Source organism: Pseudophryne corroboree, chromosome 1 (genome assembly GCF_028390025.1).
Source record: "Pseudophryne corroboree isolate aPseCor3 chromosome 1, aPseCor3.hap2, whole genome shotgun sequence".
In the NCBI taxonomy this organism is placed as follows: domain Eukaryota; kingdom Metazoa; phylum Chordata; class Amphibia; order Anura; family Myobatrachidae; genus Pseudophryne; species Pseudophryne corroboree.
The window spans coordinates 586,652,078-586,673,900 of record NC_086444.1 but is presented as its reverse complement, the minus strand read 5'-3'; the positions used below and the strand labels follow the sequence as shown (position 1 = coordinate 586,673,900).

At 44.7% G+C, this 21,823-nt stretch overlaps 1 long non-coding RNA gene across 4 annotated transcripts; it reads right to left on the bottom strand.

The window, feature by feature from the left end:
* Positions 1-883: 883 nt before the first annotated feature.
* On the bottom strand, positions 884-8,807 carry LOC134925628 (uncharacterized). 4 transcript variants are annotated; one of them, XR_010177532.1, is made up of 5 exons: positions 8,782-8,807; positions 8,621-8,698; positions 2,251-2,367; positions 1,608-1,667; positions 884-1,152 (listed from the first exon to the last, which is right to left on the bottom strand). It is a non-coding gene; the product is annotated as an uncharacterized LOC134925628 (long non-coding RNA). The 4 variants fall into 4 exon arrangements; XR_010177531.1 differs by having other exon boundaries at positions 2,251-2,321; XR_010177533.1 differs by lacking the exon at positions 8,621-8,698.
* Positions 8,808-21,823: the final 13,016 nt, after the last annotated feature.

The window sequence follows — 21,823 nt, the reverse complement described above, 5'->3', positions numbered from 1 at the left end:
GTTGCAGGCAGCAGAACATTCTCCTTGGCGTCTCCAGACTGTCACGTCTGTCACATGTGTTCAGTGAGAACCTGCTTTCATCTGTGAAGAGCACAGGGCGCCAGTGGCGAATTTGCCAATCTTGGTGTTCTCTGGTAAATACCAAATGTCCTGCACGGTGTTGGGCTGTAAGCACAACCCCCACGTGTGGATGTCGGGCCCTCATACCACCCTCATGGAGTCTGTTTCTGATCGTTTGAGTAGACACATGCACATTTGTGGCTTGCTGGAGGTCATTTTGCAGGGCTCTGGCAGTGCTCCTCCTGTTCCTCCTTGCACAAAGGCGGAGGTAGCGGTCCTGCTGCTGGGTTGTTGCCCTCCTACGGCCTCCTCCACGTCTTCTGGTAGTGCCTCCATGCTCTGGACACTACGCTGACAGACACAGCAAACCTTCTTGCCACAGCTCGCATTGATGTGCCATCCTGGATGAGCTGCACTACCTGAGCCACTTGTGTGGGTTGTAGGGAGGTCATACAGGCACGTGGAGGCCACACACACTACTGAGCCTCATTTTGACTTGTTTTAAGGACATTACATTAAAGTTGGATCAGCCTGTAGTGTGTTTTTCCACTTTAATTTTGAGGGTGACTCCAAATCCAGACCTCCATGGGTTAATAAATTTGATTTCCCTTGATAATTTTTGTGTGATTTTGTTGTCAGCACATTCAACTATGTAAAGAATAAAGTATTTAATAAGAATATTTCATTCATTCAGACCTAGGATGTGTTATTTTAGTGTTCCCTTTATTTTTTTGAGCAGTGTATATCTATCTATCTATCTATCTATCTATCTATCTACATACAAAAGAAAAGGGTTCTCTTGGGAACTTAACCACCACAGATATCTAATTCATATGATAAAAATATTGTTTATTAAAACATATTACAGTATTGTCATATAAACTTCCATAACATGAATAGGAGGATCACACATGTTGATTGAGTAATACATTCATTTGTAATAATCTATTGTATGATGTTCTCAGTTGTTCGGTGAAGTGCTTATTCTTCAACACGAAAAAGCATGTGTGATCTGTTCACAAATTCATAGAAACCCAAATTCGTAGAAACCCAATGTGTTTCGTCCATTAGGACTTCATCAGGGGTTCACATCTAGGTGGTTCACAAAAGATATACATCAAATAATATCCCTTAAAATAACATTGATAAATACACTTTTTTAATCCACATGTGTATCAAATAGCAATGTTTATAAAATCCCTTCTGTATTTGATATTAACTTGAATGCTCAAATAAAGACAATGAATCATATAAAATATACAAAAATAAGAATGAGAAGAACATTGGAGGAGGAGAGAACAAGAGAAAATTGGAAAAGAAGAAAATAAGAATCAGAACCCTATTGTGCGAATCAATTTCAGATGTCAGATTAGAAACTGATGTACTAGTATAATGATTAACTTGTTCTTTTCATCATATAACCAGACAGTTCATTGGATGTACACTGATAAACAAATTGTATGATGACTGTAAGAATAACATCTGGTTTAAATGAGAATGATCACATTGAAGATACTCAGTTGGTTAATTAAAGTGGTTATACATACCAAAAAATGGCTTCACCAAAATATGTCAATACAAAGCGTGGAATTGCTGAGAATGTATTCCTATAAAGTAGAATTACACTCCCGTTAGGTATATCCATCCTTATGCTAAATGTGAAAAAGGTTATAAATATGAAGTACCGTTCTGCTGAGGATAATTCATAACAGATATAACAATAGCCCCATTAAGCAAACTAACATTGTGATATTCATAGGAGGTATAATCTATGGATACATTAATTGAGGTTTGATATAGTCTTGAAAATTAATTTAATCCACAGCTAATCAAGGTCCAATTAAACAGATGTTTCAATAAATTCACATAATCCTTTCACTATACTGAGGTGTCTATATTACAGAAATTTATATATGATAAACCATTATAATTTAGATCAAATCATATATGATAAAATATTAGTGTCCAGATTATATCCACATGTACATGTATATGTAGATTTATAAAGGAACATGCTGAAAGATAGACTGTTCCTATACAGAATAGTAATAATCTACTGTAATAATTCATGTATGGCCAGAGTATAAGGCTTCTTTACTGAGTATACAGAAGCTTTCAATTAGAAGTGTATGTTCCCTCTTATGAGGATAATGATCCACCTGAAAACTGATTTAGACAACATAAACTCACCTTTTAGGTACTAATTGACCTTCAATTTATGGGTGTGACCGAAGTAAATCAGTAGTATATCCGTATGCTTCCTATGGAATTATGGGATACTTCATTAGGATTAGGAGTTCATTAAACCTTGTAAAAATAAACGTTATGGTAAGAACTTACCGTTGATAACGTGATTTCTCTTATGTCCACAGGTATCCACAGGATAACATTGGGATATTGTCGAGCGACAGCGAAAATGGCACCAACACGGTCACAAGCTTTCTGGCCTCCCAGGATGCATTGGGGCCTCCACTATATAGTCCCGCCCACTGACTCAGTCAGATCAGTTCTTTCCACAGCGATTATAGGCAGGAACATTAGGTAGAGACCTGTACAGGCGATAAGAACACACATGCACACCCTTCCATACAAGAAGGAAGAGGTTTTTAGTGTTTGTCTAGATCCTCAAATCAGATGCGTCCGGGTGGGATCCCTGTGGATACCTGTGGACATAAGAGAAATCACGTTATCAACGGTAAGTTCTTACCATAACGTTTATTTCTCTGGCTGGGTCCACAGGATTATCCACAGGATAACATTGGGATTCCCAAAGCCATTTTAGTGGTGGGGACGCTCCTGATTGCACAGGAGGACCTTTCGCCCGAAGTCTGCGTCATGAGAGGCAAAAGTATCCAAGGCATAATGTCTGATGAATGTGTTTATGGAAGACCATGTGGCTGCCTTACATATCTGTTCTGCTGATGCACCCTGTTGTGCTGCCCAAGAAGGACCTACCTTACGTGTAGAGTGTGCAGAGACATTAGCCGGAATAGGGAGATCTGCATGAGAATAAGCTTCAGATATTACCACTCGGAGCCATCTCGCCAGCGTCTGTTTACTAGCAGGCCAACCTCTCCTATGGAATCCGTAGGGGATGAAGAGGGAATCTGTTTTCCTGATGGCACTAGTACGATCTATATAGATTTTTAAAGACCGGACCACGTCCAGTGACGCTTCTCCCGCAGATAGTCCCGATACATGAAAAGCTGGGACTACAATCTCTTCATTCAGGTGAAACTTTGACACCACCTTTGGAAGATTACTAGATCTCGTTCTGAGAACTGCTCTGTCTGGAAAAAAACTTAGGAAAGGAGACTTACATGATAATGCTCCTAAATCTGACACTCTTCTGGCTGACGCCATTGCCAGTAAAAAAAGAACTTTAATCGTTAACCACTTAAGATCCGCTCTCTCAAGTGGTTCAAACAAAGGACCCTGGAGAAATTTAAGAACTAAATTCAAATCCCAGGGAGCTGCAGGAGGAACAAATGGAGGTTGAATATGTACTACTCCTTGGAAAAACGGACGTACATCCTGTAGGTCAGCAATCTTCTGCTGAAACCATACAGTCAACGCTGAGACTTGCACCCTCAAGGAAGCAACCTTCAACCCCTTATCCAATCCTGCCTGCAGAAAATCCAAAATTCTAGCTACTTTAAAGGCTCTTGGATTGTAATTTTTTCCAGAACACCAATGAATATAGGCTTGCCATATTCTATGATATACACGGGCCGAAGAAGGCTTTCTTGCTCTAAGCATGGTTTGGATTACTTGCTTTGAAAATCCTTTAGCTTCTAAGATAGAGGTTTCAACAGCCACGCCGTCAAAGACAGGCGATCCAGATGACTGTGACAACAAGGACCCTGCATTAACAGATCTGGACGTTGAGGGAGCAGTATCGGTGCTTCCACGGACATTCTCCACAGATCTGTGTACCAATGCCTTCTTGGCCAAGCTGGAGCTATTAGAATGATTGCTCCTTTTGCCTGTTTTATCTTTCTCACTACTCTGGGTAACAGAGATATTGGAGGGAACAGATATGCCAGCTGAAACCTCCATTCTACTGACAGTGCGTCTACCAGGACTGCTCCTGGGTCCCTTGTTCTTGATCCGTACCTCGGAACTTTGTTGTTTAGACGAGACGCCATAAGGTCTATCTCCGGTAGACCCCATCTGTTCACCAGTGTCTGAAACACTTCTGGGTGTAGTGCCCATTCGGTTTCCTGAATGGTGTGCCGACTGAGAAAATCCGCTTCCCAATTTAGTACACCCGGGACAAATACTGCTGACAATGCTGGGAGATGGAGTTCTGCCCACTTTAGAATGGGAGTTACTTCCTTCATCAGACTCTTGCTGTGAGTCCCTCCTTGATGATTCAGGTATGCTACTGCCGTCGCATTGTCTGAGCGGATCTGGACTGGTCTTCCTTGTAGATTGTCCTTTGCCTGAACTAGGGCCAAGTAAATGGCTCTTATTTCTAACAGAATTATCGGCAGGCGACTTTCCCTTGCGGTCCATTTTCCCTGGAACCATAGGCTTCCGAGTACCGCCCCCCAACCTTGCAGGCTGGCATCTGTCGTCAGGACTTGCCACTCTTTTATCCAAAAGGGTCTCCCCTTGTTTAAATGGTCTGTCTGTAGTCACCATGCTAGAGACCTTTTTACATTTACTGGAATCTTTATCATCTGCTTCTTTATTGTTTGATGATTTCCGTTCCATTTTGTCAAAATGAGATGCTGCAATGGTCTGGAGTGGAATTGCGCATATTCCACCATGTCGAACGTTGATATCATCAGACCCAACAGTCGCATTGCTGCATGGACTGACATTGTCTGGGCTTGCAACGCTTCCTGAGCCATGACCTGCACCTTGACTATTTTCTTCTCTGGTAAGAGAACTCTCTGTAGGTCTGAATCCAATATGGCTCCCAAATGAACCATCCGCTGTGATGGATTCAGGGACGACTTCTCCCAATTTATGAGCCACCCGTGTCTCTGTAAACAAACTATCGTCTGTTGGAGATGGCTCAACAGTAAAACTTGCGACTGTGCTAAGTTTAATAGGTCGTCTAGGTATGGGAATATCCTTATCCCTTGTTTGCGCAGACAAGCTGCCATAACCACCATGATCTTGGTAAAAACCCTGGGTGCTGTAGCTAGCCCGAAGGGCAGAGCTTGGAACTGGAAGTGTTCCTTGAGGATGGCAAACCTGAGGTAACACTGATGTGATAGTGCTATAGGCACATGTAGGTAAGCATCCCGCACATCCAGAGATACCATATAGTCTCCCGGTTCCATAGCCAACATTATGGAGCGTAACGTCTCCATGTGGAACTTCGGGATCCATATGTAATTGTTCAACCTCTTCAGATTTAGAATTGGTCGATATGACCCATTTGGTTTCTGGATTAGAAACAGATTGGAGTAATACCCCTGTCCCTTTTGTGATGGAGGTACTGGGACAATCACACCTGACTGCAGTAATTTTTTGACTGCTTCTTGCAGGGCATTGGCCTTCGACTCTATACGAGACGGGCTGGTGCAAAAAAATCTTTGAGGAGGCTGCCTCCTGAATGGGAACCCATACCCCTGAGATACTACCTTCTGCACCCAGGCATCTGTTGTTGACTGTTGCCATGTGGGTGCAAATTGCAGGAGTCGGCCCCAAACCCTGGAATCCTCCAGGCGGAGGCCCGTCTCTTCAGGCTGAGGGCTTTTGTTCAGGTTTGGAAGCTGGCTTTTTGCTAGCCCACTGCTTCCTACCCCTGGATTTAAACTGGGGTTGTTTAGGCTCCTCTTTACCTTTCGCTTTGCTTTGCCAGCGAAATGAGCGAAATTTTAAACCCTTGGACTTAGGGTTGTAGGTAGCCGGAAATCTGACCTTCTTCGATTCAGCCTCTGACTCTAGGATATCCGATAAAGGTTTTCCAAATAATATATTACCCACGAAAGGCAATGCTTCCAATTCCTTCTTGGACTCCGCATCTGCCTTCCAGGTCCGTAGCCAGACTGCTGTGCGAGCGACTACTGCCAGGGCTGAAGCTTTAGAAGCAACAGTGCCTACATCAATGGCTGCTTCTTCTAAATACTGGGCAGATTGTTTTAAACGGCAAAGACGATCCTCTTGCTCCCTAGTAGGAGAGGGGATGTCATTCTCTAGTTCCTCTATCCATTCGCCCATTGCCTTTGCTACCCAGGCCGAAGCCATAGCAGGTCTTACCACTGCACCCACAAGAGAAAAAATATTTTTCAATAGGCTCTCTACCCTCCTGTCTGTGACATCATTCAAAGAGGTAGATGACAGTGGCAAAGCAGATTTGTGCACTAGTCGCAGAACATGTGCATCTACTTTTGGAGGAACTTCTCTCTTCGAACAATCTCCAGCAGGAAATGGATAATAAGAATCCCATCTCCTAGGAATCTTATACTTTTTACTGGGCGCTGCCCAAGACTCATCCATCATTTCCGTCAACTCCTCTGACGCTGGAAATTCAGCTTTCACTGACTTTGTTCGTTTGAATACAGGTGCTTTTGCTTTTAACGCTGTCTTGGCTGGTTCTTCAAGAGAAAGCACAGCCTTTACTGCATTAATGAGTTCAGCTACATCATCTGAACTAAAGCTCTGCGACTGATCATCATACGGAGTTGAATCTATTGTTTCCGCATCATCATCCGATGTATCCTCTTGTGTAGTCTGCCATACAGACGTATCTGTCTTAGTCTTACCTACCCCTTGGTTGCTTGTAGAGGCTACTGGAACCAAACCATAGGAAGGGAGCTGCACGTATGGGTTCATAGTGTAACCTAACCCTTGAGGTGGTGCTACTGGAGCTAACCTGTCCGCTATTGAAGACAGAGTCTTTGCGAACATATTCCATGGTGCTCTACTGGAGGTTGAACTAACTCCTGTTTTTTACTTCGCTGAAAAGCGAAACAGTTTACACACAAACCCTCATAAGTGACCAATTGAATCATATCAATTACCCCTGCTTACAAGATAAGCATGTTAGGGCTGTAGGAGTGCTTGACAAATTCTCCTCATCACTTTTGCCGCTCACAGACATTTTTTCTGATATTGACTACACAATTTTGTGACTGAACCACACCCTATAATCAGTATATAGAGGTGAAATCAATCTGACCACAGTGCACCTGATTTGAGGGTCAGAACAGGACTGACATTACACAGAAAAGTCAGCACACATACTAGCAGTCAGTCACATGTTAAAGCATTAGACATTGTCATATGAGAATACAACCTCCATAATAACTTATACATAAGTAGGAAAATTGTACTTCTGTTTAACTGCTTCTTTTTCAACATAACATGCAGAAAACACAGTAATATACGGGTCTCATATGCAATAGGTACTAAAAATTAACAGTGCACACTAAGAAGTAGAAGGAATTTTTAGTACTGTATACCCTGCCTCCAGGGAGCGGGATACAGGGAGACTCACCACACTTCCATATCCAAGCAAAGACGCTCGAAAGACGCTGAGTGGATTCAGACGCTACTGGTGTACACTGCCGCTCCTGGTAACTGATAACGGACACGGTCGCTCACCAACGGACACCGACGCTGAGCGACTCCACGTGCATGCAGACACTAAAGGCCTGCGACTCGGTCTGGGCGGGTTTATATCCAGTGTACACAACCGCAGCGTCTAAGCTGCGACCGAGTACCCTCGTGGTAGCGTCTGAGCCGGAAGTGAGGTCATTCAGTTCATGAAACGAGAGACCCGCGGGAACTGGCCATGAACTCGGAGGAGGGACGGCCAGGAGAGCGTCTGAAACCCCCTGTTGACTTAAACTCCCAGGATCGCGGCCTCACCTAGTCCTGGCGCCTATGATCCCCGGAGCGTAGCGCTGTCACACTCGAGATGTTCGGCGCATCAACACGCTGTTTGTAGTCTCCACCAAATCAGCGTAGCTGTGTCCTGACCCCTCTAGTAAGAGGAAGTCCATATACTCACTGTCTCCCCATGCTCCGGCCACAGCCTGGTAACGTCTGCTGGACCTGCTAGAACATCCGACACAGACGCCCGTCGAGACAGCACTGTACCGCGAAGGTAAGCGTTGTTGCGACCCGGTGGGGAGTTGTTGGAGCGACTCTTTCTAATACATGTTTAAGACGCTGTTAAGAGAAGTCGCTCAAACCAAAACAGTAAGTCTATAAAAGTAAAGTAATGAAAACTTGAGGCTGCTTTCACAGCAGCCCTGTGACCATGCGGCTTCCTGCCGCACCAAGCAAAAAACTGATCTGACTGAGTCAGTGGGCGGGACTATATAGTGGAGGCCCCAATGCATCCTGGGAGGCCAGAAAGCTCGTGACCGTGTTGGTGCCATTTTCGCTGTCGCTTGACAATATCCCAATGTTATCCTGTGGATAATCCTGTGGACCCAGCCAGAGAAAAATAAGCTACCCCTAGTATCGCAACAAATTGAATAAGGGGATGTCGCAACTAAATTTAACACTCGTGGTAGACTAAATAGGTCATATATACACTTATGTAAATAAGTAAAATATTTGATTTTAATTATTTAAGAGACAGGCTCACCTTCTAATAAATCCTATTGGACTTCAAAAATAAAAGGGCAAACCAGATGGATTCAAAAAGCACTATCCAATCCACTTCCTATAAAATGGGATATCTTAGTTGAAAATCAAAATTTAAACATGTCTTATTCAATTACAGACTGGATAGGATAAGGAATTTACCTGACATAGTGTCTCAAGGTCCACCTCACAGCTATAAGTGAGAGTGAACTCTTGGCACCTATATATACCCCCTGTGTGATTGACATAATTTCCTGTCAAAATAATTAGGTAAATTAATTAGATTAATTAACATCACCTAAAAGACCTTTTTAGACTTGATAAACCTATTAAAACTTGTATTGAATGCATGCATGAATTAGAAAGATCCCTATTAATACTATATACACCCCAGTGAGCAACTTAAAAGGTGATAACCTACATAAGTTAGATATTCGTAATCATAAATTACTGATCCTGTTCTGAAAATTAATATAATGATTATTTACAGGACACAAATTTATAGTGCTCAAAATCCCTAACCATTGTCCATTATTTATTAACCAGTACCGATCTTTAATAGTGTTCTTTACCTTATTATTCGAATACTACCTAGTGCATTAAATTATACCTCCAATTGTCATTTGTGTATATGGATTAATTTTCATTTTTATAATTAAATTGAATATATGCGCTGAACTCAACCCATAGACCAAATAAATTCTAATATCATCATATCGTGAACCAAAAACTATAAGTGAAATACTGATCCTAGAATTTAATTATTTAATAGTCAATGATGCTAATTACACCATGCTAAATATTAAATAGTGCTCACTATCAATATTAAAAAATAAAAATATATATAAAAATACTTTATTCATGTTATGGAAGTTTATATGACAATACTGTAATATGTTGTTTTAATAAACAATATTTTTATCATATGAATTAGATATCTGTGGTGGTTAAGCTCCCAAGAGAACCCTTTTCTTTTGTCTATTCTATGTTTAGTACCTCTTTTGAAAGTGGGTATTTCTCTGTGGTTTGAGCTTATCAGATATTAGCTCAATTAAAGGGTCTTAGTTCCTTTTCTATATATATATATATATATATAGAATGTCGGAGATCGGCGGCACTCAGAGACTTTCACATCCAAGTTTAGTCAAACATAAAGTGCTTTTAATCGGTCAACGTTTCGGGGGACGGACCCCCTTCCTCAGGACACTGCAAACTAGTGACAAAAAACAGAAAATACAACTTAAATACCTTACCTATCCTGGATACCTCCGGCTGTCCCCACGCCCACGCCGCCGGGAGAGCGGTGCCCGTGCTTCCGGCAACGCGCCTCCAGCACCGCCCGGAAGTCGCGTCATCCAGCCGCACGGGCTCACTGATGACGCGGGTGGCAGTCGGAGGCCCAGGTTACCATGGAGACGCGGCGCAGCGTGGCGACGCTGCGCCGGCCCAAATAACACATCTATGGAGACATAAATATATATATGAGAGTGACATCAAAATGACAATTAATTGCCTGAATACTCAGCAGCAAACATGTAACGTAGAATAAGTATATACAAATGAGTGATAAAGTGCATGTCGGTGCATTGTATATAAAAGCACACATTGATAGTACGTGACAATTATACCTGAACCATTGTGGTTGCCTAATCTGGCAAGGCTGGCCCGGCCTCAACTTTTGAAGTATAAATATCAACACAAACTGTGAGCAGTAGCAGTGTAAAGATACACAAAAAGAAAAAAAACATCTTAAATATCATACCACCCAGGTGCCCCTGGTGCTCTCCGTCGGAGTTTGGGCACTGCCCACCAGATCTCTACCTACCTATGGGAGTGATTATAGAGCTTCTTCGTAATTTAACTATTAAACTTGAATAAGCAACATTAGGGCCAACCGGATGATGACACTAGCAGTGTTTTTAATAAGGTTGATGTATACCCGCCGTTTCGGGATATCATGTGCTTATCTCCTCTAGAGAAAGCATTGTAGATGAAGCTGTTCATTAAGACCTCTGGGGTGGATGGTGTCTAATTTAAAAATCCACCGGGCTTCCAATCGAAGTAGTTGGACTGCTCTATCACCTCCACGGTGAGAAACTGGGATATGATCAACAATTTTATATCTGATGGCTGCCACGTTGTGGCGCATCTGGGCGAAATGGCGAGCGACCGGTTGGTCACTTTTGCCGGAGTTCAAGGCCGCCCTAATAGCAGACCTATGCTGGGCCATGCGTTCCTTGAACTGGCATTGGGTTTTGCCCACATAATATAGGCTACAAGGACATATCAGTACATAAATTACATAAGAGGAACTGCACGTTAAAGGCCAGGTAATGTTAATTTTCTTGCCAGTGTGTGGATGTAGAATAAAATCACCAGTCAGCATGTAGCTGCACGTGGTGCAGCCTAAACATTTAAAACAACCAGATTTACGACTTAAAAAGTGTGGGGCTGTTGTGGCAGATTTAAAACGGGTTACGTCATTTTTGACCACCAGGTCCTTGATATTAGCACTCCGGGTGTAGCAGGGCATTATTTTGGTGTGTTTGAGGGACGGTAAACTGGGATCTGTGCTGATCATGGGCCACATCTGTTTAACACGTTTATTGGTCCTGGCACTGTTTGTGTTATACTCGTTAACCCAGGTGATCTTGTCACCTCTTGCTTTGGTGTCAACACCATTCAGGGCCTCACTTCTACTAAGGGCCATCACCTTACTTCGGGCTTGTTTCAAAATATCTTGCGGATAGCCTCTCTGGCGGAACTTATCTGACATTAACGCTATCTGAATTTCAAAGTCTTCAGGTTCACTGACAATTCTGCGGACCCTGAGGAACTGGGAGTAAGGCAGGCCCCTCACCAGGGTTCTAGGGTGAAAACTATCATACCGCAACAACGTGTTGCGGTCTGTGGGCTTGCTGTAGAGGGTGGTCTGGATCCTGCCCTCATGTATACTGATTTTAATATCAAGAAAGCAAATTTCACTAGCATGAGAGTTAAGGGTGAATTTAACAGGACTAGCTGACCTGTTATGGTCCGCAATTAAAGTGCACAGTGCTTCAGGTTCACCTGTCCAGAACAGAAGTAAATCATCTATGTATCGCACATATAGTGGGATATGTTCTGAGATAGACGTATGTTCATAGAACAACTTACGCTCTATCTCCCACATATACGTGTTAGCCAATGACGGGGCTACTGCTGACCCCATGGCACATCCTATCTTCTGGATAAAAAAGCGGCCATTAAACAGAAAATAATTATGGGTTAGCGTAAACTCCAACAGTGCAATAAATAGATCTATGTCTGGGCCATTGTATAGTGGATTGCCAGTAATGAGCAACCTCACTGCAGCTAAGCCTGCTTGATGCGGAATGCAGGTGTATAAGCTGGTTACGTCAAGCGTATTTAATGTAATACCACTGTCGACTGGGCCATAGTCGACCAACTTTTTCAGCAATGCATTAGAGTCCTTTAGGTGGGTGAAGGTACCCTGTATGCATGGCTGAAGATATCCATCTAAATAAATAGCCAATGCCTCACATAATGAACCCCTGGCGGATATGATGGGCCGACCAGGGGGATGCTGTGCATCTTTATGCATTTTGGGAATGGCATAGAATATAGGAGTAACCGGAAACCTGCAGCATAACTTTCTATATATTTCATTTGAAATGAGCCCTTCGGACATGGCTGAGCTTAAGATCCCATCAAGCTCTGCTTTAAATTCAACAGTGGGGTCTATTGGCAATTCACTGTAAGTCTCACTGTCGGCCAAAAGGCGATCGCATTCCGCAATGTAAAAGTTCGTATCCAAGACGACAATGCCTCCGCCCTTATCTGCTCCTCGCACAATTATGTCCTCTCTCTCATGTAAAGATTTCAAGGCCTGTCGTTCCTCTCTGGTGAGATTTTGATGAAACCCAGGGGCCAGACCATCCTGCAAACTGTCCATCATGCGTGTAAAGGTCTTGATGGATGGGTTAGTGGAGACTGGCTCAAACTTGGAGGTGGAACCAAATTTCCTGGTGTGCGTTTGTGAACTGGGCTTAACTGGCGGAATGGTGGATTTATCGAAATGTTCACGAAGTTTGAGAGATCTGTTAAACTTGAAGGTCTCAATCTTCCATTTGAATCTATCCGGGGATTTGGTGGGGACATAAGCCAGACCTTTGGCTAAGACCGCGGTTTCCGCCGCAGATAGAGTTTTTGTAGATAGATTGAAAATTACGTCCGAGTCGATCTCGGGGGGCGGCCGCCCCTTTTGCCGCCTCGACTGCCCGCCCCTGCGGGTGGGTGTTTTCTTCTGCCGGACGCCACTGCCCTGGTAATTGCCCCTAAAGGGGCCCCCTGACTGGAGGAGGATGGTTGATCTGAGGCCATTGGGTCGTCTGTTTCACTGGCTGAAGTACTGCGCTGCGAGTGGTAGGTCCGCTGCCTGCGTGGTCCTCTGCCCCTGTGATGGGCAGAGGGTGCTGCCGTGTTGGATAGCCAAGTATATACCCGGTGTGATTCATAATCAGCTTGCACTTTTTTTAACTTATCCTTCTTAAATTTGATCAACTCCGTGCGGTAGGTTTCAATCTGTGTTTTTAACTTATCCAGCCAATTGGTGGTCTTGTCTCCTGAGAGGGTGTCTAGATGTTGTTCCTCAAAAACTTTTAGTTTATCCCGGGTGCAGGTGACTTCTCTGGTGGACTCCTCAATCACCAGGAGCATCAAATCCATCGCACATTTATTAAGCACAGCAATCCATCTTTTGCAAAAAGAGGGGTTGTGACGTCCAATGGTGGGAGAATTTTGTACCCGAAACCCCCTAGGGATCTGTTTGTTTCTGTAATAATCAGACAGCGTGCGACCATGAAACATGAAATCAATTTCCCGTTTCCTTAATTTGTATAATTCACGGTAAAGTTCCTCATTTGTGGTGCCAGTGCTTTCATCAAACGCAGATTCCTTCAGTAAAATGTGATCAGCCTCTACATCCGAGAAGCTCAGAGTGTCATACGTGTCGCACTGGAGAATATATGACATGGCGTCTCCAGTGTCTGTATCAGCGGCCGACATCTTTGTTGGATGTAGACACAACGGCGGCAAGCCGTATCAACGTGGCAGTGCAATCAATCAGTAATAGTGCACTAAAGTGCAAGTGCAATAAAGTGAAAAAAAGTGCTTGTATTTTAAAAAAACAAGGTTAGTGCCAACAAAAAATCCCCACCGTGTAAGGAGAAAGCTGTAATCCTGCGTGACTGAAGTTGGTGAAATAATTACAGGTGCCTTGGCTGAGTGGAATATCTGGTTTCACCCAGGATTCCACTAAACATGGTCCATGGAAACAGCCCGGCACTCCGTGGTCCCCACAGGGGTATCGCTCTGGTGCCCTCCTCGGGGTATGGCGGCCCCAATATGCAGAATGTCGGAGATCGGCGGCACTCAGAGACTTTCACATCCAAGTTTAGTCAAACATAAAGTGCTTTTAATCGGTCAACGTTTCGGGGGACGGACCCCCTTCCTCAGGACACTGCAAACTAGTGACAAAAAACAGAAAATACAACTTAAATACCTTACCTATCCTGGATACCTCCGGCTGTCCCCACGCCCACGCCGCCGGGAGAGCGGTGCCCGTGCTTCCGGCAATGCGCCTCCAGCACCGCCCGGAAGTCGCGTCATCCAGCCGCACGGGCTCACTGATGACGCGGGTGGCAGTCGGAGGCCCAGGTTACCATGGAGACGCGGCGCAGCGTGGCGACGCTGCGCCGGCCCAAATAACACATCTATGGAGACATAAATATATATATGAGAGTGACATCAAAATGACAATTAATTGCCTGAATACTCAGCAGCAAACATGTAACGTAGAATAAGTATATACAAATGAGTGATAAAGTGCATGTCGGTGCATTGTATATAAAAGCACACATTGATAGTACGTGACAATTATACCTGAACCATTGTGGTTGCCTAATCTGGCAAGGCTGGCCCGGCCTCAACTTTTGAAGTATAAATATCAACACAAACTGTGAGCAGTAGCAGTGTAAAGATACACAAAAAGAAAAAAAACATCTTAAATATCATACCACCCAGGTGCCCCTGGTGCTCTCCGTCGGAGTTTGGGCACTGCCCACCAGATCTCTACCTACCTATGGGAGTGATTATAGAGCTTCTTCGTAATTTAACTATTAAACTTGAATAAGCAACATTAGGGCCAACCGGATGATGACACTAGCAGTGTTTTTAATAAGGTTGATGTATACCCGCCGTTTCGGGATATCATGTGCTTATCTCCTCTAGAGAAAGCATTGTAGATGAAGCTGTTCATTAAGACCTCTGGGGTGGATGGTGTCTAATTTAAAAATCCACCGGGCTTCCAATCGAAGTAGTTGGACTGCTCTATCACCTCCACGGTGAGAAACTGGGATATGATCAACAATTTTATATCTGATGGCTGCCACGTTGTGGCGCATCTGGGCGAAATGGCGAGCGACCGGTTGGTCACTTTTGCCGGAGTTCAAGGCCGCCCTAATAGCAGACCTATGCTGGGCCATGCGTTCCTTGAACTGGCATTGGGTTTTGCCCACATAATATAGGCTACAAGGACATATCAGTACATAAATTACATAAGAGGAACTGCACGTTAAAGGCCAGGTAATGTTAATTTTCTTGCCAGTGTGTGGATGTAGAATAAAATCACCAGTCAGCATGTAGCTGCACGTGGTGCAGCCTAAACATTTAAAACAACCAGATTTACGACTTAAAAAGTGTGGGGCTGTTGTGGCAGATTTAAAACGGGTTACGTCATTTTTGACCACCAGGTCCTTGATATTAGCACTCCGGGTGTAGCAGGGCATTATTTTGGTGTGTTTGAGGGACGGTAAACTGGGATCTGTGCTGATCATGGGCCACATCTGTTTAACACGTTTATTGGTCCTGGCACTGTTTGTGTTATACTCGTTAACCCAGGTGATCTTGTCACCTCTTGCTTTGGTGTCAACACCATTCAGGGCCTCACTTCTACTAAGGGCCATCACCTTACTTCGGGCTTGTTTCAAAATATCTTGCGGATAGCCTCTCTGGCGGAACTTATCTGACATTAACGCTATCTGAATTTCAAAGTCTTCAGGTTCACTGACAATTCTGCGGACCCTGAGGAACTGGGAGTAAGGCAGGCCCCTCACCAGGGTTCTAGGGTGAAAACTATCATACCGCAACAACGTGTTGCGGTCTGTGGGCTTGCTGTAGAGGGTGGTCTGGATCCTGCCCTCATGTATACTGATTTTAATATCAAGAAAGCAAATTTCACTAGCATGAGAGTTAAGGGTGAATTTAACAGGACTAGCTGACCTGTTATGGTCCGCAATTAAAGTGCACAGTGCTTCAGGTTCACCTGTCCAGAACAGAAGTAAATCATCTATGTATCGCACATATAGTGGGATATGTTCTGAGATAGACGTATGTTCATAGAACAACTTACGCTCTATCTCCCACATATACGTGTTAGCCAATGACGGGGCTACTGCTGACCCCATGGCACATCCTATCTTCTGGATAAAAAAGCGGCCATTAAACAGAAAATAATTATGGGTTAGCGTAAACTCCAACAGTGCAATAAATAGATCTATGTCTGGGCCATTGTATAGTGGATTGCCAGTAATGAGCAACCTCACTGCAGCTAAGCCTGCTTGATGCGGAATGCAGGTGTATAAGCTGGTTACGTCAAGCGTATTTAATGTAATACCACTGTCGACTGGGCCATAGTCGACCAACTTTTTCAGCAATGCATTAGAGTCCTTTAGGTGGGTGAAGGTACCCTGTATGCATGGCTGAAGATATCCATCTAAATAAATAGCCAATGCCTCACATAATGAACCCCTGGCGGATATGATGGGCCGACCAGGGGGATGCTGTGCATCTTTATGCATTTTGGGAATGGCATAGAATATAGGAGTAACCGGAAACCTGCAGCATAACTTTCTATATATTTCATTTGAAATGAGCCCTTCAGACATGGCTGAGCTTAAGATCCCATCAAGCTCTGCTTTAAATTCAACAGTGGGGTCTATTGGCAATTCACTGTAAGTCTCACTGTCGGCCAAAAGGCGATCGCATTCCGCAATGTAAAAGTTCGTATCCAAGACGACAATGCCTCCGCCCTTATCTGCTCCTCGCACAATTATGTCCTCTCTCTCATGTAAAGATTTCAAGGCCTGTCGTTCCTCTCTGGTGAGATTTTGATGAAACCCAGGGGCCAGACCATCCTGCAAACTGTCCATCATGCGTGTAAAGGTCTTGATGGATGGGTTAGTGGAGACTGGCTCAAACTTGGAGGTGGAACCAAATTTCCTGGTGTGCGTTTGTGAACTGGGCTTAACTGGCGGAATGGTGGATTTATCGAAATGTTCACGAAGTTTGAGAGATCTGTTAAACTTGAAGGTCTCAATCTTCCATTTGAATCTATCCGGGGATTTGGTGGGGACATAAGCCAGACCTTTGGCTAAGACCGCGGTTTCCGCCGCAGATAGAGTTTTTGTAGATAGATTGAAAATTACGTCCGAGTCGATCTCGGGGGGCGGCCGCCCCTTTTGCCGCCTCGACTGCCCGCCCCTGCGGGTGGGTGTTTTCTTCTGCCGGACGCCACTGCCCTGGTAATTGCCCCTAAAGGGGCCCCCTGACTGGAGGAGGATGGTTGATCTGAGGCCATTGGGTCGTCTGTTTCACTGGCTGAAGTACTGCGCTGCGAGTGGTAGGTCCGCTGCCTGCGTGGTCCTCTGCCCCTGTGATGGGCAGAGGGTGCTGCCGTGTTGGATAGCCAAGTATATACCCGGTGTGATTCATAATCAGCTTGCACTTTTTTTAACTTATCCTTCTTAAATTTGATCAACTCCGTGCGGTAGGTTTCAATCTGTGTTTTAAACTTATCCAGCCAATTGGTGGTCTTGTCTCCTGAGAGGGTGTCTAGATGTTGTTCCTCAAAAACATGCTGCAGGTTTCCGGTTACTCCTATATTCTATGCCATTCCCAAAATGCATAAAGATGCACAGCATCCCCCTGGTCGGCCCATCATATCCGCCAGGGGTTCATTATGTGAGGCATTGGCTATTTATTTAGATGGATATCTTCAGCCATGCATACAGGGTACCTTCACCCACCTAAAGGACTCTAATGCATTGCTTAATAAGTTGGTCGACTATGGCCCAGTCGACAGTGGTATTACATTAAATACGCTTGACGTAACCAGCTTATACACCTGCATTCCGCATCAAGCAGGCTTAGCTGCAGTGAGGTTGCTCATTACTGGCAATCCACTATACAATGGCCCAGACATAGATCTATTTATTGCACTGTTGGAGTTTACGCTAACCCATAATTATTTTCTGTTTAATGGCCGCTTTTTTATCCAGAAGATAGGATGTGCCATGGGGTCAGCAGTAGCCCCGTCATTGGCTAACACGTATATGTGGGAGATAGAGCGTAAGTTGTTCTATGAACATACGTCTATCTCAGAACATATCCCACTATATGTGCGATACATAGATGATTTACTTCTGTTCTGGACAGGTGAACCTGAAGCACTGTGCACTTTAATTGCGGACCATAACAGGTCAGCTAGTCCTGTTAAATTCACCCTTAACTCTCATGCTAGTGAAATTTGCTTTCTTGATATTAAAATTAGTATACATGAGGGCAGGATCCAGACCACCCTCTACAGCAAGCCCACAGACCGCAACACGTTGTTGCGGTATGATAGTTTTCACCCTAGAACCCTGGTGAGGGGCCTGCCTTACTCCCAGTTCCTCAGGGTCCGCAGAATTGTCAGTGAACCTGAAGACTTTGAAATTCAGATAGCGTTAATGTCAGATAAGTTCCGCCAGAGAGGCTATCCGCAAGATATTTTGAAACAAGCCCGAAGTAAGGTGATGGCCCTTAGTAGAAGTGAGGCCCTGAATGGTGTTGACACCAAAGCAAGAGGTGACAAGATCACCTGGGTTAACGAGTATAACACAAACAGTGCCAGGACCAATAAACGTGTTAAACAGATGTGGCCCATGATCAGCACAGATCCCAGTTTACCGTCCCTCAAACACACCAAAATAATGCCCTGCTACACCCGGAGTGCTAATATCAAGGACCTGGTGGTCAAAAATGACGTAACCCGTTTTAAATCTGCCACAACAGCCCCACACTTTTTAAGTCGTAAATCTGGTTGTTTTAAATGTTTAGGCTGCACCACGTGCAGCTACATGCTGACTGGTGATTTTATTCTACATCCACACACTGGCAAGAAAATTAACATTACCTGGCCTTTAACGTGCAGTTCCTCTTATGTAATTTATGTACTGATATGTCCTTGTAGCCTATATTATGTGGGCAAAACCCAATGCCAGTTCAAGGAACGCATGGCCCAGCATAGGTCTGCTATTAGGGCGGCCTTGAACTCCGGCAAAAGTGACCAACCGGTCGCTCGCCATTTCGCCCAGATGCGCCACAACGTGGCAGCCATCAGATATAAAATTGTTGATCATATCCCAGTTTCTCACCGTGGAGGTGATAGAGCAGTCCAACTACTTCGATTGGAAGCCCGGTGGATTTTTAAATTAGACACCATCCACCCCAGAGGTCTTAATGAACAGCTTCATCTACAATGCTTTCTCTAGAGGAGATAAGCACATGATATCCCGAAACGGCGGGTATACATCAACCTTATTAAAAACACTGCTAGTGTTATCATCCGGTTGGCCCTAATGTTGCTTATTCAAGTTTAATAGTTAAATTACGAAGAAGCTCTATAATCACTCCCATAGGTAGGTAGAGATCTGGTGGGCAGTGCCCAAACTCCGACGGAGAGCACCAGGGGCACCTGGGTGGTATGATATTTAAGATGTTTTTTTTCTTTTTGTGTATCTTTACACTGCTACTGCTCACAGTTTGTGTTGATATTTATACTTCAAAAGTTGAGGCCGGGCCAGCCTTGCCAGATTAGGCAACCACAATGGTTCAGGTATAATTGTCACGTACTATCAATGTGTGCTTTTATATACAATGCACCGACATGCACTTTATCACTCATTTGTATATACTTATTCTACGTTACATGTTTGCTGCTGAGTATTCAGGCAATTAATTGTCATTTTGATGTCACTCTCATATATATATTTATGTCTCCATAGATGTGTTATTTGGGCCGGCGCAGCGTCGCCACGCTGCGCCGCGTCTCCATGGTAACCTGGGCCTCCGACTGCCACCCGCGTCATCAGTGAGCCCGTGCGGCTGGATGACGCGACTTCCGGGCGGTGCTGGAGGCGCGTTGCCGGAAGCACGGGCACCGCTCTCCCGGCGGCGTGGGCGTGGGGACAGCCGGAGGTATCCAGGATAGGTAAGGTATTTAAGTTGTATTTTCTGTTTTTTGTCACTAGTTTGCAGTGTCCTGAGGAAGGGGGTCCGTCCCCCGAAACGTTGACCGATTAAAAGCACTTTATGTTTGACTAAACTTGGATGTGAAAGTCTCTGAGTGCCGCCGATCTCCGACATTCTGCATATTGGGGCCGCCATACCCCGAGGAGGGCACCAGAGCGATACCCCTGTGGGGACCACGGAGTGCCGGGCTGTTTCCATGGACCATGTTTAGTGGAATCCTGGGTGAAACCAGATATTCCACTCAGCCAAGGCACCTGTAATTATTTCACCAACTTCAGTCACGCAGGATTACAGCTTTCTCCTTACACGGTGGGGATTTTTTGTTGGCACTAACCTTGTTTTTTTAAAATACAAGCACTTTTTTTCACTTTATTGCACTTGCACTTTAGTGCACTATTACTGATTGATTGCACTGCCACGTTGATACGGCTTGCCGCCGTTGTGTCTACATCCAACAAAGATGTCGGCCGCTGATACAGACACTGGAGACGCCATGTCATATATTCTCCAGTGCGACACGTATGACACTCTGAGCTTCTCGGATGTAGAGGCTGATCACATTTTACTGAAGGAATCTGCGTTTGATGAAAGCACTGGCACCACAAATGAGGAACTTTACCGTGAATTATACAAATTAAGGAAACGGGAAATTGATTTCATGTTTCATGGTCGCACGCTGTCTGATTATTACAGAAACAAACAGATCCCTAGGGGGTTTCGGGTACAAAATTCTCCCACCATTGGACGTCACAACCCCTCTTTTTGCAAAAGATGGATTGCTGTGCTTAATAAATGTGCGATGGATTTGATGCTCCTGGTGATTGAGGAGTCCACCAGAGAAGTCACCTGCACCCGGGATAAACTAAAAGTTTTTGAGGAACAACATCTAGACACCCTCTCAGGAGACAAGACCACCAATTGGCTGGATAAGTTAAAAACACAGATTGAAACCTACCGCACGGAGTTGATCAAATTTAAGAAGGATAAGTTAAAAAAAGTGCAAGCTGATTATGAATCACACCGGGTATATACTTGGCTATCCAACACGGCAGCACCCTCTGCCCATCACAGGGGCAGAGGACCACGCAGGCAGCGGACCTACCACTCGCAGCGCAGTACTTCAGCCAGTGAAACAGACGACCCAATGGCCTCAGATCAACCATCCTCCTCCAGTCAGGGGGCCCCTTTAGGGGCAATTACCAGGGCAGTGGCGTCCGGCAGAAGAAAACACCCACCCGCAGGGGCGGGCAGTCGAGGCGGCAAAAGGGGCGGCCGCCCCCCGAGATCGACTCGGACGTAATTTTCAATCTATCTACAAAAACTCTATCTGCGGCGGAAACCGCGGTCTTAGCCAAAGGTCTGGCTTATGTCCCCACCAAATCCCCGGAGAGATTCAAATGGAAGATTGAGACCTTCAAGTTTAACAGATCTCTCAAACTTCGTGAACATTTCGATAAATCCACCATTCCGCCAGTTAAGCCCAGTTCACAAACGCACACCAGGAAATTTGGTTCCACCTCCAAGTTTGAGCCAGTCTCCACTAACCCATCCATCAAGACCTTTACACGCATGATGGACAGTTTGCAGGATGGTCTGGCCCCTGGGTTTCATCAAAATCTCACCAGAGAGGAACGACAGGCCTTGAAATCTTTACATGAGAGAGAGGACATAATTGTGCGAGGAGCAGATAAGGGCGGAGGCATTGTCGTCTTGGATACGAACTTTTACATTGCGGAATGCGATCGCCTTTTGGCCGACAGTGAGACTTACAGTGAATTGCCAATAGACCCCA